The sequence below is a fragment of the Bos indicus genome, chromosome 15 (assembly GCF_029378745.1).
Source record: "Bos indicus isolate NIAB-ARS_2022 breed Sahiwal x Tharparkar chromosome 15, NIAB-ARS_B.indTharparkar_mat_pri_1.0, whole genome shotgun sequence".
Taxonomy (NCBI): Eukaryota; Metazoa; Chordata; class Mammalia; order Artiodactyla; family Bovidae; genus Bos; species Bos indicus.
Window position 1 is genome coordinate 81,739,859 of NC_091774.1, and position 17,434 is coordinate 81,757,292.

A 17,434-nucleotide genomic window follows, 5' to 3' on the forward strand; every position below is an offset into this window, starting at 1 on the left:
TATTACGGGTCAGGTACTGTGTGGGCACTTTGCTGTTTTACTCTATTTGTCAAGCAATAAGCAGTAGCTGAACATCCTCTCTGTACTGAACACTGGGGCAGAGGCTGGGTGACTGGGAAGTAAGCTAAAAAAAAAAACCCAAAATACAAATGGGAGAGAAAAACAAAACTGACATTGTCTTTTTCTAAAATTATTTTAAAAAAAAACCACATTTATTTGTTTTGGCCGTGCCTGAGACATGCAGGATCTTGGTTCCCTGATCAGGCATCAACCCAGCGCCCCCCGCAATGGGAGCATGGAGTCTGAATCGCTTTGCTGTATAGTTGAAATCAGCATATTATAAATCATCTGTACTTCAATAAAATAAATTAAACAAAAAATATATAGGATGTAAAAATATCACGCCCAGTTATATTTAGTGAGATTAGCAACTTGATCAAGGTAAGAAAGCTGGGACATAGGAAAGTGGGATTAGAACTCAGTCAAATGAGTTATCATGAGCCTATTGCATAACTATAGTCATTTTCGTCCCCAAACTTCCTGTTCCGTGGGGAACCGGCATCACGGGTGAGTGTTGAGGCCTGGTGTGCTGGCCCAGAGGGGAGTCCATGACAGGACTAGTCTGTAGCTTCTTTTGGGGCAGGGGAGCTGACAGTGCGGCCCCTCAGGCCAGGGCCGCAGGAGACGGGGCCTTATGTCACCAGAGCACAGGGCGACACAGGAGAGCAGTGGTTTGTCCCCGCGTTACAGGCTGAGCCGTGTCTGTCAGGAAGATTTGCTGACGTCCTCACCCTGGTACCTGTGAATGTGACCTTATTTGGAGATGGGGGTCTTTGCAGGTGTGAGCAAGTTGGATCATATTTGATTAGGGCGGGCCTTCAGTCCACTAGGACTGGGGTCCTTATGAGAACAGAAGGTGGGGGCTCCCCTGGTGGCTCAGTGGTGAAGAAGAGTCCTCCTGCCAGTGCAGGGGACACGAGCTTGTCCCCTGATCTGGGAGGACCCCACGTGCTGCTGAGTGACTCAGCCCGTGTGTTGCTGCTGGAGAGAGCCCCCCGCAACAGGAAGACCCAGCACAGCCCCTCCTCCCCCAAAATAAACAAAATTAAGACGAGAACGGGGAGACACAGGGAGGAGAATGCCCTGTGGAGGGTCAAACGCAGGGAAGGCGGCCACTGAAGACAGAGAGCGGGGTAATGCTGCCACACGAAAAAGAGACTAGACGATGTGAAGAACTGACTCGTGGCCAAAGACCCTGACGCTGGGAAAGACTGAAGGCAGGAGGAGAAGGGGACGACGGAGGATGAGATGGTTGGATGGCATCACCGACTCAATGGACGTGGGTTTGGGTGGACTCCAGGAGTTCGTGATGGACAGGGAGGCCTGGCGTGCTGAAGTTCGTGGGGTCACACAGAGTCGGACACGACTGAGACTGAACTGACTGCCACAAACCTGGAATGCCTGGAGCTTCCAAACGTTGGAAGAGGCAAGGAAGCTTCCGAGGGAGCTCAGTTCTGCTAGGAGCTTCACGCTGGGCGTGTAGCCTCCAGAACTACAAGGGAGCGTATTTCTCTTGTGTGACTCTGCACACTTTGTGGGACTTTGTTACAACAGCCTTTGGAGACTACCACTCCCACCTGGGGATCCTCCTGGCTCCTGGTGGAGGCTCCTGAGCTGTTGGCAGGAGCCTGGGGTTTCTGATCTACGTTTACAACTGAGCAGACTCCAAGGGGAGAAAATGAAACAAAACAGAGCCAAGCCTGTTCTATTATTCACTACTAGCTAAAAAGATTTTTCCGGGCTAATGGGCAGCTACAGTAAATACAAAAATTCCCGTTCGCCAAGACCGTAACCAAGGAGCAAACTCCTGTGCGTTAGCTATTAACAACCAAAGGCAGCAGGACATGCAGATCTGCGGCATTGGGGTCCGTGGCCGGGCACGGTTCTGAAGGCAGAATTCTGTCCCCAGCGAGCTCAGGTCAGCCTTCTCACACCCACGTCCTTACCTCCCCAGAGGGGCTCTCTCCGCTGTAGTCACGCTCCCAAGCACTTCTGTCTGGAGAACCCTGCCATCTAGATTTTCAGATTGCCATGGCTGCTCGCTGTTCTGAGGGGAAACCCTGGGGTGGGGTCCCGGCCAGGGTCTGCTCTCTTTGGCTGGACATCTGCTGGATTAGTGGAGTGTCGGTTCTGGATCGGTGCCTGTGGCTTTCCAGTTGTTACATCTCGTAATTCTGAATGGTTTGGATGAGGCTGGGAGTAAAGGAGGACCAAGACCGCGTCTCTTTAGAGCGTCTCAGGATAACGAAAAACAGGTGGTGTCGTGTGTGTGTTCGCTGCTCAGTCGTGTCCGACTCTTTTCGACCCCATGGACTGTAGCCCGCCAGGCTTCTCTGTCTGTGGGATTTTCCAGGCAAGAATACTGGAGTGGGGTCCCCTTCCCTTCTCCAGAGGATCTTCCTGACCCAGGGATCGAACCCAGATCTCCTGCATGACAGGCAGATTCTTTACCGTTTGAACCGCAGGGAAGTCTAAATCAGGTGGTGTCTAAATCAAAGCTACTAATATGACTATGTGCTATCAGCATATACTGGCAACTCAGTCTCTTGCTGATAAGAAGAAGGGAATATTTCTTCTGCACTTATGATGTGGCCTTCCCTAAAGCGAGGACCCATTGTGTAACAGTTCTGATGCCCTCTTCTCCTAGAGGAGGAATTTTTGTGATCAGTGAGTTTGGGATAAGGCACTGGATGTGCCTAGCTCTGCTTTGCTCTCTCCTTTGCTTTACTAGAAGCACAGGTTTCGCTCTGCTCTGCTTCTCTGTAATGTAGATCTGAAAACTAGGTCATTGTCCGATTTTTCAGAAGACCACTTACAAGGCTGAGTCGTGTTCTGGAGCACCAGGGTTTTTTTCCGTCCTGCAGCTGGTGTTTTCCTCTCCGTCTGCCTTGCTTCTACCTTCTCTCTCTTAACTGGTTCAGAATTTGCAGAGAGGAGAGACGCTAGCTGTTGTGATGCTTCACGACCTCAGAGAGAGCAAGAGGGGAGCTGGCAGGCATGCTTTGCCTGGCCTGTCTCTTCACGGAGTCCCTGAGCTGGGTCAGGACACCAACAGGGTTAAGGGGTGAGGTGGAGGAAACAGTGGGTGTGGTTGGACCTCGGAGGACCAGGGTTCACAGTGGTGAACTCCTGGATGAGATAGCCGGCCCCAGCTCCTCTGCTAAGATGCTCACGAGGGGCTGCCGTGGTGATGTGAGTGTGTGAAGGAGACTGAAGTGTCCTGACATGAAGGAAAGAGGGGGCTTGTCAAGGTCAGCAGAGTGGTGGCTCGTGAATGTGGAGGTCATCGAAGGACGGGGGAGGCCCTGAGAGTTTCTGCAGGTCTCCGGTTCCCATAGACGCCTTCCAGGGTCATGGATGTGTCCCCATTCTCTCTCTGACTCCCCCTGCTCTTTCCTCGGGCACAGGAATTGCTGTTTTTGGTTAACGGTCAATAAGTGAAAAGTGAAGTCGCTCAGTCGTGTCCGACTCTTCGGGACCCCATGGACTGTAGCCCACCAGGTTCCTCCATCTATGGAATTTTCCAGGCAAGAGTACTGGAGTGGGTTGCCATTTCCTTCTTCAGGGGAACTTCCTGACCCAGGGATCAAACCCGGGTCTCCCGCACTGCTGGCAGACGCTTTACCGTCTGAGCCACCAGGGAAACCCCAAGAATACTGGAGTGGATTGCCCTGCCCTCCTCCAGGGGATCTTCCTGACCCAGAGATTGAACCCAGGTCTTCTGCATTACCTGCGGATGCTTTACCCTCTGAGCCAACAGGGAAGCCGAGGCAGTATGTACCAGTATGCAGGTTTGCTTTTTAAAAGCAAACATTTACTCACCAGTACTGTCTCTTTTAACCACGAGGAAATGCTGTTCAGCTTCTGGAGGACCGGCCTTGAGAGTCCTGTAAATGGAGAGCATTTGTAGGCATTTAAGCAAGACGGCGACCTGGTCAGACTAAGCTGTTAAAATGAATTTAAGGGAAATTAGACAGGAGATGGGGAGCTACATTTGGCAACTGGTCACAGTGGCCTTAGCTGAGATGATGTTGTTTTATTGACTTACAGATACTCTAACGCCCTTATTGGGACTGGAGATACAATGGAGATCAAGGTAGGGGAGATCTTTGCTCCCAGAGAGAGAGGAAAGGTTAGGGAAAGGGTTGGGAGATGGATTTATCCCTGCTTGCTCATTAATTGGATATGTGGGCTGAAGGAGAGTCAGGCGTGACATCCCGGGTCCTGGTTCGAGTGAACAACGGCATCATTCACTCTAACAAATAATAGACTCCAGGAAGGGTGTGTTGAGTTCCATTTTTTTTTAATATTAATTTATTTATTTGATGTTAGCTGTGGCATGTGGGATCTAGTTCCCTGACCGGGGATCAAACCCAGGCCCCCTGATTTAGGAGTGCAGAGTCCTAATCACTGGACCACAGGGGAAGCACCAGTGAGATCCACTTTTGATAGAAAGAGCCCAGTACACTGATCCGGGAGACAGGGGAGGGGGGTCTACCATCCTGAAGCTCAGGAGGAAGTTCTTTGCTGGAGACGCAGGCTTCAGAGTTGATGGACATGTTCGGTCATTCAGAATGTGTCTGTTGGGTGTGTGCTGGGCACAGGGCGGGAAGTGAGGATCCAGTGGTAAGGGCACACAGACACGGTGCTCGTTCTCGAGGAATTAGAGGGAGAGCCGAGCATTAGTAAAATAGCCACACAAATTACTGAAAATTGCAACCGGAGCAGTAACTCCAACATGGAGGTACTTAACGCTGTAAGCCTAAAACTTGGACTCAAGAAGACCAAGGAGCATTTTCCCCAGGAAGAGTTTTTTGTAGGAGGAGAGTGGGCACAGCCCATGCAAAGGCCCTGAGCTCTGAGCAAGCCTCTCGAGGATGAGGAGCTGGAAGGGGCCAGTGCTGGCAGAGGGCAAAGAGGGAGGGTGTGCAAGCTGAGACCGGCAGGCGGGTAGCGTTTTGGAACACTTAATGGGTGCTTTCTGTGTGTCAAGCGCCCTTCTAAACACCATTCATGTAATTTAATCCTCCCGACAACCTTATCAGATGCGCTGTTGAAATCTCTGTTTTACATATGCGGAAACTGTGGGACAGAGAAGTTAGGGACTTGCCCAAAGGCTCAGCTAGTAAGCGGCTGAAGTGGGGTTTGAATTCAGATGATCAGGTTTAGAGCCTACACTGCTATTGTCTGGTACCCTAGATTATGTTAAGAATTTTTTTTTTTGGGGGGGTGTGGGATACCATAAAAGATGGAGAAGGGAATGGCAACCCACTCCAGTACTCTTGCCTGGAGAATTCCATGAACAGAGGAGCCTGGCGGGCTACAGTCCATGGGGTCGCAAAGAGTCGGACACGACTGAGAGACTAACGCACACCATAAAGGAACTTTAGCCAAGAAGGTGGCAGGGCCGTATTTGCTTTTTGATAAGATCAGTCTAAATGCAGTTGTAGGGATGTGATCGGAGGAGGGTCTGTAGATGGGGGAGATTTGTTGGGGGGACATTGGAGTCATCTAGGAGGGACTCATCGCTTAGACTAGAGTGGGGGTGGCGGAGACACTTAGAGGGAAGTGGCTCTGAGAGCTGCTCAGCTGTCAGTATGTCAGGATTTGGTGAATTGCTGAAGTGCCGTGTGAGGAGGAGAGCGTGTCAGGGCGAACTCTAAGGTCTCTGGTGTACAAAGTAAACCTTGTAGGTGAAGCTGAAAGAGGTTAGGGTGTGAGCTGTAAAAGCCAAGAGACCCCAGGGTACCACCCTAAGGAAATTAATTTCAACCTTACTGCTCACTGCTTCTGAGCACCAGTTTCTTCCCATTTACCCAAGTGTTCAGGCAGGTGGTTGGATTGGAATAGTGTGAGCAGGTTCATGAAGAAGGGAGAATCAAGGAAGCCAAGACCTCACTGGAATTAGGATTCCATCTCTCAGCCCACTTACCTGTGGTTGAACGGAGACCATCCGTCCATGAGCCTGGTTTTTGCAGACCTCTTGAGGGTGTTCGTCTCCCCTTTTCATTAATGCCCTCTGACCAGCTTTCTCAAGAGAACTCAACGAGTTGTAACAAAGCTTTGGGATTCCTTATTGCTGGGAAGACTCTTGTCATAAGTTTCATCTGACTTTTTTTCATCCTGACCTCCCCGGAGTTCAGAAGCATGCCAGGGGAAATCTGTGACTCGTTCTCCCAGGAGCAGACCTAAACTGCAGGTGGTCCCCGAGGGATGCTGGAGAGGTCTTGGGGAGGGTTGTCTGGGAACCGCCGAGGAGCAGGGATTCTCCATCAAATGCCAGGACAGATGGTCTTCACCGACAGTGTCCAAGCACAGTGAGCCTCTCTTCCCAGGTTACGGAGACCCAGAGAGCCAAGATGTACACGGGGCACAGTCAACATAGCCCCCAGGTCTCACGGGAAGTGACGGAGAGTAACAGTGACATCACCGTGTCAACTCTGACTGCGAGCTGTGGCTTCCCCAGCTGTCGTTTGCTCTGATCTTCAGAACACCTCTGGGAAAAAAGCATGCATATTATATTTGCCATAAATATACAGCTGGGCTTCCCAGGTGGCTCAGTGGTGAAGAATCCACCAGCCAAGCAGGAGATGTGGGTTCAGTTGCTGGGTTGGGAAGATCCCCTGGAGAAAGGCACGGTGACCCACTGCAGTGTTCTTGCCTGGGAAGTCCCATGCACGGCGGAGCCTGGTGGGCTGCAGTCCCTGGGTAGCAAAGAGAGGGATGTGACTGAGCAACTGAACAGCAATAACAACAAATAAAAGTACAATAATGGGATTATATCATAATTGCTTGATTCGCTTAACAATATTCCAAATACATCTCTCCACCAAAAAAAGAAAAACAAAACAGAATTCTTCCCACCTACAGAATAGCTCTAATGTCTTTGTAGAAATAACACGTGCTAGTCATAAAAAGATATAAGCAACACAGAAAAGAACTAAGTAGAAGGCAGAACATTATCTAAAACCCTGGCACCACAAGAAATGGGCGTTGGTGAGTGTTCCTTTATAAATTTCTTAATGCACTCATGGCCATAGTTCCCAAAAGCAGAATCAAGCAGAATTATACTGTTTAAGCTATTGTGTCATTCACTTTCTCCCTCGTGCCGTGGACCCTCCCCCCTATCAATCAGTAAGTAATAGTCTACATAACTGTATTTAATCACTGCTTTTTCCTGCTGTGTGTGTGCGTCCTCATTTACTAAACTGGCCCCTGGGTTGATGATAAGGTATCTGCAAGTTTCCGCTGTTATAAGTAACTTTGACAGACACCCGTGGATGTGGACCCTGAAGAGCCAAGTCTCGGGAGAACAAGGTGTAGAGAGCCTGATTTTCACAGGCCAGGAAGGAAGACGTTGGCTCATTCCTTGCGGGCCTTGGCAACTTGGGTTTCCACAATCCCAGGGGACATCTCCACGCACAGCAAGGGCCTCGTTAGGCAAATGACTTGTTTGGATAGGAGAGATTCAGTCCCTAGACTACTGGTCTGGGAGAGACTCTCAGCAGATGAGTGGCTGGATGGCCCATGTCTCCTGCAGGTAAGAGGAGGTTGATTCACGTGGGAGAGACCTGCTGAATCTCCCCAGCAGAAGTGAAACGGGGCTGAGTCCTCTGCCCTTCGAGCTGGGTCCCACCTGCACAAGGCGTCTGATGCATCTTCCCCAGGAACCCGCTTCAAGCTGCCGGTCCTCTCCCCAGGAGCACCGCGTCTCCCTCGCTGTGTTGGATTCTGTCATGATGCTAAGCATCAGAGCTCCTCCATGGAGGTCTTGGAAAACAATTCTTCCCACAGCATGTGGGACCTTAGTTCTCTGACCAGCGGTTGAACCCGATCCCTCTGCATTGCAGTTCAGTTCAGTTCAGTCACTCAGTCGTGTCCGACTCTTTGCAACCCCATGTACCACAGCACGCCAGGCCTCCCTGTCCATTACCAACTCCTGGAGTCCACCCAAACTCATGTCCATTGAGTCGGTGATGCCATCCAACCATCTCATCCTCTGTCATCCCCTTCTCCTCCCACCTTCAGTCTTTCCCAGCATCAGGGTCTTTTCCAATGAGTCAGTTCTTCACATCATGTGGCCAGAGTATTGGAGTTTCAGCTTTAGCATCAGTCCTTCCAATGAATATTCAGGGTTGATTTCCTTTAGGATGGACTTGTTGGATCTCCTTGCAGTCCAAGAGACTCTCATGAGTCTTCTCCAACACCACAGCTCAAAAGCATCAATTCTTCGGTGCTCAGCTTTCTTTATAGTCCAACTCTCACATCCATACATGACTACTGGAAAAACCATAGCCTTGACTAGATGGACCTTTGTTGGCAAAGTAATGTCTCTGCTTTTTAATATGGTGTCTAGGTTGATCATAACTTTCCTTCCAAGGAGTAAGCGTCTTTGAATTTCACGGCTGCAGTCACCATGGTGGAGTCTTAACTACTGCACCACCAGGGAAGTCCTGGATAAAGATTCTTGCTTGGGAGGAGGGGACTGCTCTGGCTCTTTGTCGAAGCTCAAGAGCATGGCCTCTGGAACGTGGGCTCTCAAGTGTGGGCTTAGTATTTGTGGTACAGGGCCTAGCTGCCCCAAAGCATGTGGGATCCTCCCAGACCAGGGATTGAACTCATGTCTTTTGCATTGGCAGGTGGATTTCTAACCACTGGACCACCTGGAAAGTCCCTGGATACACTTTTTATCCACTCTCATACATGTATATGTATGGCTGAGTCCCATTGCTCTCCACTCAAAGCTATCACAACATTATTAATTGACTACAGTCCCCAAAAAAGGTGAGAATTCATATCCATTCTCTTTCCTCGCTTCAATTATGCTTGGTCACATCACTGGGTTTGGTCCTGGGAGTGTGAATGAAGGTGTTCTGTGCCCTGTCTGAGCACAGATGCATCTGAAGCTACCCCGTGTCCTCCACATCCCCTCCTTCCCTCTGCTGTGACACCAGCCATGTCCAGACATAGGAATTTCTCTTACGTTAGCCCAAGTCTTGGAATGAAAAGTAGTGGGCTCACTACTGACTCATGACAGATGTGAACAAGAGTGAGAAATACACTTTCTGCTGTTGTAAGCCAACGAGATTTGGGCATTTGTCGGTTAATATGGTAAAGAATCCGCCAGCAATGCGGGAGACCTGGGTTCTATCCCTGGGTAGGGAAGATCCCCTGGAGAAGGCAAAGGCTACCCACTCCAGTATTCTGGCCTGGAGAATCTCATGGACTATAGTCCACGGGGTCGCAAAGAGCTGGACATGACTGAGCGACTTTCACGTTCACTTCCTGTTACTATGGCAGCCTCCTGTTCATACGGTCATAGCCCTCTCTTGGCCGTGACCCTGCTTCTATCTCCTCTATCCTGTCTCAGATGGCCCGTGCTTCTCAGACTTCTCCTCTCTGTCTCCTCCGAGAAGCCTTTCATTCACACTTACTGAGCCTGCATCTAGTCGATTGACCTAAGGCAATTTTTAAAAACTGTTTTGGCTTTTATTTAAAAACACTTTTTTGTTTGTTTTCTGTTTTCAAACTCTGCTCCTACATTTGCATGTAACTTCTAAATAGTTTTATTTGTTTTGGTTTTTGGCTGTGCCGGGTCTTCGTGGCTGCGTGGGCTGCTCTCTAGCTGTGGTTTGAGGGCGTCTCACTGCGGTGCCGTCCCCTGTGGTGGGGCACCGTCTCTGGGCCTGCGGGCTTCAGTAGCTGCCACACGGCTCTGAGCTCGATAGGTGTGGCGCACGGGCTTAGCTGCTCTGTGGCACGTGGGATCTTCCCGGACCAGAGATCGAAACTATGTCTCCTACGTTGGCCGGTGGATTATCTACCACTAAGCCTCCAGGGAAGCCCCCTAAAAGCACTTTTTCATTGCGATGTAATTGACCTATAACATTATGTTAGTTTTACGTATACAATATAATGATTTGATATTTACATATGCTGAGAAATGATCACCACAGTAAGTCTCGTTAACATCTGTCACCATACATGGTTACAATTTTCCCTTCTAGTGATGAGAAATTTTAAGATCTACTCTCGGCAACTTTCAGATATGCAATATTATTAACTACAGTCACCATGCTGTGCTGGAGCAGGAAATGGCAGCCCACTCCAGTAGTCTTGCCTGGAGAATCCCATGGACAAAGGAGTCTGGTGGGCTACAGTCCATGGGGTCGCAAAGAGTTGGACACAACTGAGCGACTGACACACACACACACACACACACACACCATGCTGTACAGTACATCCCCGTGACTTATTTCTGTCAGTACATCTTTTAAAATATGAGAAGGTTCTAGTTGTCAGTAGCAGGTTCCGCACAACCCCATTCTTTCAAGCCTGATTGACAAGTGATGTGAGCTCTTGCACAGCTGAAACTGTTTCTTTATTATCTATCTCTGCTCACTTTGTGGGCTGAGGTGGGAGCATTAGAACACAGGCTTAATGTCACTGGTGGGAAGAACGGAGGTGAAGTTCTGTTTCCGTGGGAATAGAATAGCATCTCATGGTAGCCTTAAAAAAAATAAATGAAACTTGAGCTTGGAGACCAACTGTACTCATATAGTCTCTCTATGGGGACTGAGGTCTGCATTTTCCTATGGCAACGTAACTGAGCTCATTGTTCTTGGAAATTCAGACCTCAGAAGAGATGGTTATAAACCAATAAACAACCTCACTGTGCTTTATGAAACTCCTGCCAGTTTTTCTGAACAAATAGTTTGCACCTCTAGGCAAACATCTTTCTTGTTAAGACAATAGATCACTGTCTTGGATAAACAGCTTTCTCAACAAACAGCAGTTTACTTATTAAGATTTGTTTTCAGGTCCTTCCTCCCTTGTATGTGTCAATCCTAAACTATTATGTCACAAGCTTTTTCCAGTCCTGATCTGCTCCCTGATTTTGGAAAATCCACCTTAAGCCACTTGAAGCCTGACCTCCAGACTCTTTAAATATCGCTGTTCAGTTGCCAAGTCGTGTCCGACTCTTTGAGACCCCGTGTGCTGCAGCGCGCCAGGCCTCCCTGTCCTTCACCACCTCCTGGAGCTTGCTCAGACTTGTGTCCCTTGAGTTGGTGATGCCTCCAACCATCTCATCCTCTGTCCCCCTTTTCCTCCTTTTGAGAACCACTAATGGTGAAAAAAAAAGAAGGAAAGAAAGTGAAGAGGAACTAAAGAGCCTCTTGATGAGGGTGAAAGAAGAGAGTGAAAAAAGTGGCTTAAAACTCAACATTCAAAAAACGAAGATCATGGCATCTGATTCCATCACTTCATGGCAAATAGAAGGGAGAAAAGTGGAAGGAGTGGCAGAATTTCTTTTCCTGGGCTTCAGAGTCACGGCAGACAGTGACCGTAGCCATGAAATTACCTTCCTTGGAAGGAAAGCTATGACAAACCTAGACAGCATATTAAAAACAGAGACATCACTTTACTGACAAAGGTGCACATAGTCAAAGTCACGGTTTTTCCACTAGTCATGTATGGATGTGAGACTTGGACCATAAAGAAGGCTGAGTGTCAAAGAACTGATGCTTTCGAATTATGGTGATGAAGAAGACTCTTGAGTGTCCCTTGGGCGGCAAGGAGATCAAACCAATCAAACCTAAAGGAAATAAAAACTGAATATTCATTGGAAGGACTGATGCTGAAGCTCCAATACTTTGGCCACCTGATGCCAAGAGCTGACTCATTGGAAAAGACCACAGTGCTGGGGAAGAATGAGGGCAGGAGGAGAAGGGGACGACAGAGGTTAAGATGATTAAATAGCATCACTGACTCAATGGATGTGTGTCTGAGCAAACTCCAGGACACGGTGAAGGACAGGGGAGCCCTGTGTACTGTGGTCCGTGGGTCACAAAGAGCCGGATGCAACTTAGTGGCTGAGCAACAACAACACTGAGAACTACTAAGATTCTGTATTCTCTCTTACTACAGTAGGTTTAATAAACTTAGCTTTGGTTGAGGAACAGGTTTTCTGGTCGTCTTTCAAACGGTTATCAACTGACAATCTGCTCTTTACCCAGGGTTACTTGGAGCCATTTTGGTTCCTGTTTTGGCCATCTGATAACTGGGAAGACAAGCAGAGTTACATTACACATAAGGGAGTTTGCTCCATCAGTTTTATGAGGATATAGGTTCATTGCTCCTGCCAAGAGGGTTCAGATTTCATGTGAATGTCAGGACTGGAAGCAACCTTACATGGATCATGTTCTTTAATTCCTCCTTTTGCACAAGGGCTTCCCTGGTGTCTCAGCTGATAAAGAACCCGTCTGCAATGCGGGAGACCTGGGTTCAATCCCTGGGTTGGGAATATCGCCTGGAGAAGGGAAAGGCTACCCAGATTTGCATGGTCCATGGGGATGCAAAGTGTCGAACACAACTGAGCAACTTTCACTTTCACACTAGAGCTATTGAGGTTCTGGGAAAATAGACCCATCTCTTACTTGGGGGAGAGATTCTCCAGTTGTCTTCTTTAAGCAATGTCACTCCTTCTCTCAGTTCAGTTCAGTCACTCAGTCGTGTCCAACTCTTTGCGACCCCATGAATCGCAGCACACCAGGCCTCCCTGTCCATCACCAACTCTTGGAGTTCACCCAGACTCATGTCCGTTGAGTCAGTGATGCCATCCAGCCATCTCATTCTCTGTCGTCCCCTTCTCCTCCTGCCCCCAATCCCTCCCAGCATCAGAGTCTTTTCCAATGAGTCAACTCTTCGCATGAGGTGGCCAAAGTACTGGAGTTTCAGCTTTAGCATCATTGCTTCCAAAGAAATCCCAGGGCTGATCTCCTTCAGAATGGACTGGTTGGATCTCCTTGCAGTCCAAGGGACTCTCAAGAGTCTTCTCCAACACCACAGTTCAAAAGCATCAATTCTTCAGCACTCAGCTTTCTTCACAGTCCAACTCTCACATCCATACATGACCACAGGAAAAACCATAGCCTTGACTAGATGGACCTTTGTTGGCAAAGTAATGTCTCTGCTTTTGAATATGCTATCTAGGTTGGTCATAACTTTCCTTCCAAGGAGTAAGCATCTTTTAATTTCATGGCTGCAGTCACCATCTGCAGTGATTTTGGAGCCCCCAAAAATAAAGTCTGACACTGTTTCCACCGTTTCCCCATCTATTTCCCATGAAGTGGTGGGCCAGATGCCATGATCTTCATTTTCTGAATGTTGAGCTTTAAGCCAACTTTTTCACTCTCCACTTTCACTTTCATCAAGAGGCTTTTTAGTTCCTCTTCACTTTCTGCCATAAGGGTGGTGTCATCTGCATATCTGAGGTTATTGATATTTCTCCCACCAATCTTGATTCCAGCTTGTGCTTCTTCCGGTCCAGTGTTTCTCATGATGTACTCTGCATATAAGGTAAATAAGCAGGGTGATAATATACAGCCTTGACGTACTCCTTTTCCTATTTGGAACCACTCTGTTGTTCCATGTCCAGTTCTAACTGTTGCTTCCTGACCTGCATATAGGTTTCTCAAGAGGCAGGTCAGGTGGTCTGGTATTCCCATCTCTTTCAGAATTTTCCACAGATTATTGTGATCCACACAGTCAAAGGCTTTGGCACAGTCAAGAAAGCAGAAATAGATGTTTTTCTGGAACTCTCTTGCTTTTTCTATGATCCAGCGGATGTTGGCAATTTGATCTCTGGTTCCTCTGCCTTTTCTAAAACCAGCTTGAACATCAGGAAGTTCACGGTTCACATATTGCTGAAGCCTAGCTTGGAGAATTTTGAGCATTACTTTACTAGTGTGTGAGATGAGTGCAATTGTGCGGTAGTTTGAGCATTCTTTGGCATTGCCTTTCTTTGGGATTGGAATGAAAACTGACCTTTTCCAGTCCTGTGGCCACTGCTGAGTTTTCCAAATTTGCTGGCATATTGAGTGCAGCACTTTCACAGCATCATCTTTCAGGATTTGAAATAGCTCAACTGGAATTCCATCACCTCCACTAGCTTTGTTCATAGTGATGTTTTCTTTTCTTTTTTTTTAAAAATTTTATTTTATTTTTAAACTTTACAATATTGTATTAGTTTTGCCAAATATCTAAATGAATCTGCCACAGGTATACATGTGTTCCCCATCCTGAACCCTCCTCCCTCCTCCCTCCCCATACCATCCCTCTGGGTCGTCCCAGTGCACCAGCCCCAAGCATCCAGTATCCTGCGTGGAACCTGGACTGGTGACTTGTTTCATACATGATATTATACATGTTTCAATGCTATTCTCCCAAATCTTCCCACCCTCTCCCTCTCCCACAGAGTCCATAAGACTGATCTGTACATCAGTGTCTCTTTTGCTGTCTCGTACACAGGGTTATTATTACCATCTTTCTAAGTTCCATATATATGCGTTAGTAAACTGTATTGGTGTTTTTCTTTCTGGCTTACTTAACTCTGTATAATAGGCTCCAGTTTCATCCACCTCATTAGAACTGATTCAAATGAATTCTTTTTAATGGCTGAGTAATACTCCATTGTGTATATGTACCACAGCTTTCTTATCCATTCATCTGCTGATGGGCATCTAGGTTGCTTCCATGTCCTGGCTATTATAAACAGTGCTGCGATGAACACTGGGGTACACGTGTCTTTCCCTTCTGGTTTCCTCAGTGTGTATGCCCAGCAGTGGGATTGCTGGATCATAAGGCAGTTCTATTTCCAGTTTTTAAAGGAATCTCCACACTGTTCTCCATAGTGGCTGTACTAGTTTGCATTCCCACCAACAGTGTAAGAGGGTTCCCTTTTCTCCACATCCTTTCCAGCATTTACTGCTTATAGACTTTTGGATCGCAGCCATTCTGACCGGCGTGAAATGGTACCTCATAGTGGTTTTGATTTGCATTTCTCTGATAATGAGTGATGTTGAGCATCTTTTCATGTGTTTGTTAGCCATCTGTATGTCTTCTTTGGAGAAATGTCTATTTAGTTCTTTGGCCCATTTTTTGATTGGGTCATTTATTTTTCTGGAGTTGAGCTGTAGGAGTTGCTTGTATATTTTTGAGATTAGTTGTTTGTCGTAGTGATGCTTTCTAAGGCCCACTTGACTTCACATTCCAGGATGTCTGGCTCTAGGTCAGTGATCACAGCATTGTGATTATCTGGGTCATGAAGATCTTTTTTGTACAGTTCTTCTGTATATTCTTGCCATCTCTTCTTAATATCTTCTGCTTCTGTTAGGTCCATACCATTTCTGTCCTTTATCGAGCCCATCTTTGCATGAAATGTTCCTTTGGTATCTCCGATTTTCTTGAAGAGATCTCTAGTTTTTCCCATTCTGTTGTTTTCCTCTATTTCTTTGCATTGATGGCTGAAGAAGGCTTTCTTACCTCTTCTTGCTATTCTTTGGAACTCTGCATTCAGATGTTTATATCTTTCCTTTTCTCCTTTGCCTTTTGCTTCTCTTCTTTTCACAGCTATTTGTAAGGCCTCCCGAGACAGCCATTTTGCTTTTTTGCATTTCTTTTCTATGGGAATGGTCTTGATCCCTCTCTCCTGTACAATGTCACGAACCTCATTCCATAGTTCATCAGGCACTCTATCTATCAGATCTAGGCCCTTAAATCTATTTCTCACTTCCACTGTATAATCATAAGGGATTTGATTTAGGTCATACCTGAATGGTCTAGTGGTTTTCCCTACTTTCTTCAATTTAAGTCTGAATTTGGCAAATAGGAGTTCATGATCTGAGCCACAGTCAGCTCCTGGTCTTGTTTTTGCTGACTGTATAGAGCTTCTCCATCTTTGGCTGCAAAGAATATAATCAATCTGATTTCAGTGTTGACCATCTGGTGATGTCCATGTGTAGAGTCTTCTCTTGTGTTGTTGGAAGAGGGTGTTTGTTATGACCAGTGCATTTTCTTGGCAAAACTCTGTTAACCTTTGCCCTGCTACATTCCGTATGCCAAGGCCAAATTTGCCTGTTACTCCAGGTGTTTCTTGACTTCCTACTTTTGCATTCCAGTCCCCTATAATGAAAAGGACATCTTTTTTGGGTGTTAGTTCTAAAAGGTCTTGTAAGTCTTCATAGAACCGTTCAACTTCAGCTTCTTCAGTATTACTGGTTGGGGCATAGACTTGGATTACTGTGATATTGAATGGTTTGCCTTGGAAATGAACAGAGATCATTCTGTCGTTTTTGAGATTGCATCCAAGTCCTGCATTTCTGACTCTTTTGTTGACCATGATGGCTACTGCATTTCTTCTGAGGGATTCCTGCCCGCAGTAGTAGATATAATGGTCATCTGAGTTAAATTCACCCATTCCAGTCCATTTCAGTTCGCTGATTCCTAGAATGTCAACATTCACTCTTGCCATCTCTTGTTTGACCACTTCCAATTTGCCTTGATTCATGGACCTGACATTCCAGTTTCTTATGCAATATTGCTCTTTACAGCATCGGACCTTGCTTCTATCACCAGTCTCATCCACAGCTGGGTATTGTTTTTGCTTTGGCTCCATCACTTCATTCTTTCTGGAGTTGTTTCTCCACTGATCTCCAGTAGCATATTGGGCACCTACTGACCTGGGGAGTTCCTCTTTCAGTATCCTATCATTTTGCCTTTTCATACTATTCATGGGGTTCTCAAGGCAAGAATACTGAAGTGGTTTGCCATTCCCTTCTCCAGTGGACCACATTCTGTCAGATCTCTCCACCATGACCCGCCCATCTCGGGTTTCCCCATGGGCATGGCTTAGTTTCATTTAGTTAGACAAGGCTGTGGTCCTAGTGTGATTAGATTGACTAGTTTTCTGTGAGTATGGTTTCAGTGTGTCTGCCCTCTGATGCCCTCTTGCAACATCTACCTTCTTACTTGGGTTTCTCTTCCCTTGGGCTAGAGATACCCGTGGGGTATCTCTTCACGGCTGCTCCAGCAAAGCGCAGCCACTGCTCCTTACCTTGGACAAGGGTTAAAAAAAATTATTTACTTAAAAAATTTAATTTTTTTAGTTGAAGGATAATTGATTTACAATACTGTGTTGTAAATGATGTCTGCCAGACATCAACATGAATCAGCCATAGGTATACCCATGTCCCCTCCCTCTTGAACCTCCCCTCACCTCCCATCCCACCTCTCTAGGTTGTCACAGAGCGCTGGATTTGAACTCCCTGCGTCGCACAGCACATTCCCACTGGCTAGCTGTTATGCATTTTTTGATGTGTGTGTTTCCATGCTCCTCTCTCCGTGCACCCCACCGTCTCCTCCCCACCTGCATCCACAAGCCTGCTCTCCATGTCTGCATGCACATAGTTTCATCAGTACCGTCTTTCCAGATTCCATATATGTGTGTGAATGCGCAGTATTTGTTTTTCTCTTTCTGACTGATTTCACTCTGTGTAGTCGGCTCTAGGTTCATCCACCTCTTTAGAACTGGCTC

General features: G+C 47.1%; 1 protein-coding gene across 3 annotated transcripts in view; it reads left to right on the plus strand.

The window, feature by feature from the left end:
* The first annotated feature begins 270 nt into the window (after window positions 1-270).
* Window positions 271-17,434, plus strand: part of OR6Q1 (olfactory receptor family 6 subfamily Q member 1) — an 83,743-nt gene continuing 66,579 nt past the window's right edge. Inside the window, exons 1-2 of one of the 3 annotated variants that reach the window (XM_070804308.1) lie at window positions 271-1,978; window positions 8,700-8,844. The gene's annotated coding sequence lies outside the window, so the exon portion shown is untranslated. The remainder of the gene's footprint in view (window positions 1,979-8,699; window positions 8,845-17,434) is intronic. The other 2 variants (XM_070804307.1, XR_002182405.2) reach the window with 2 other exon arrangements.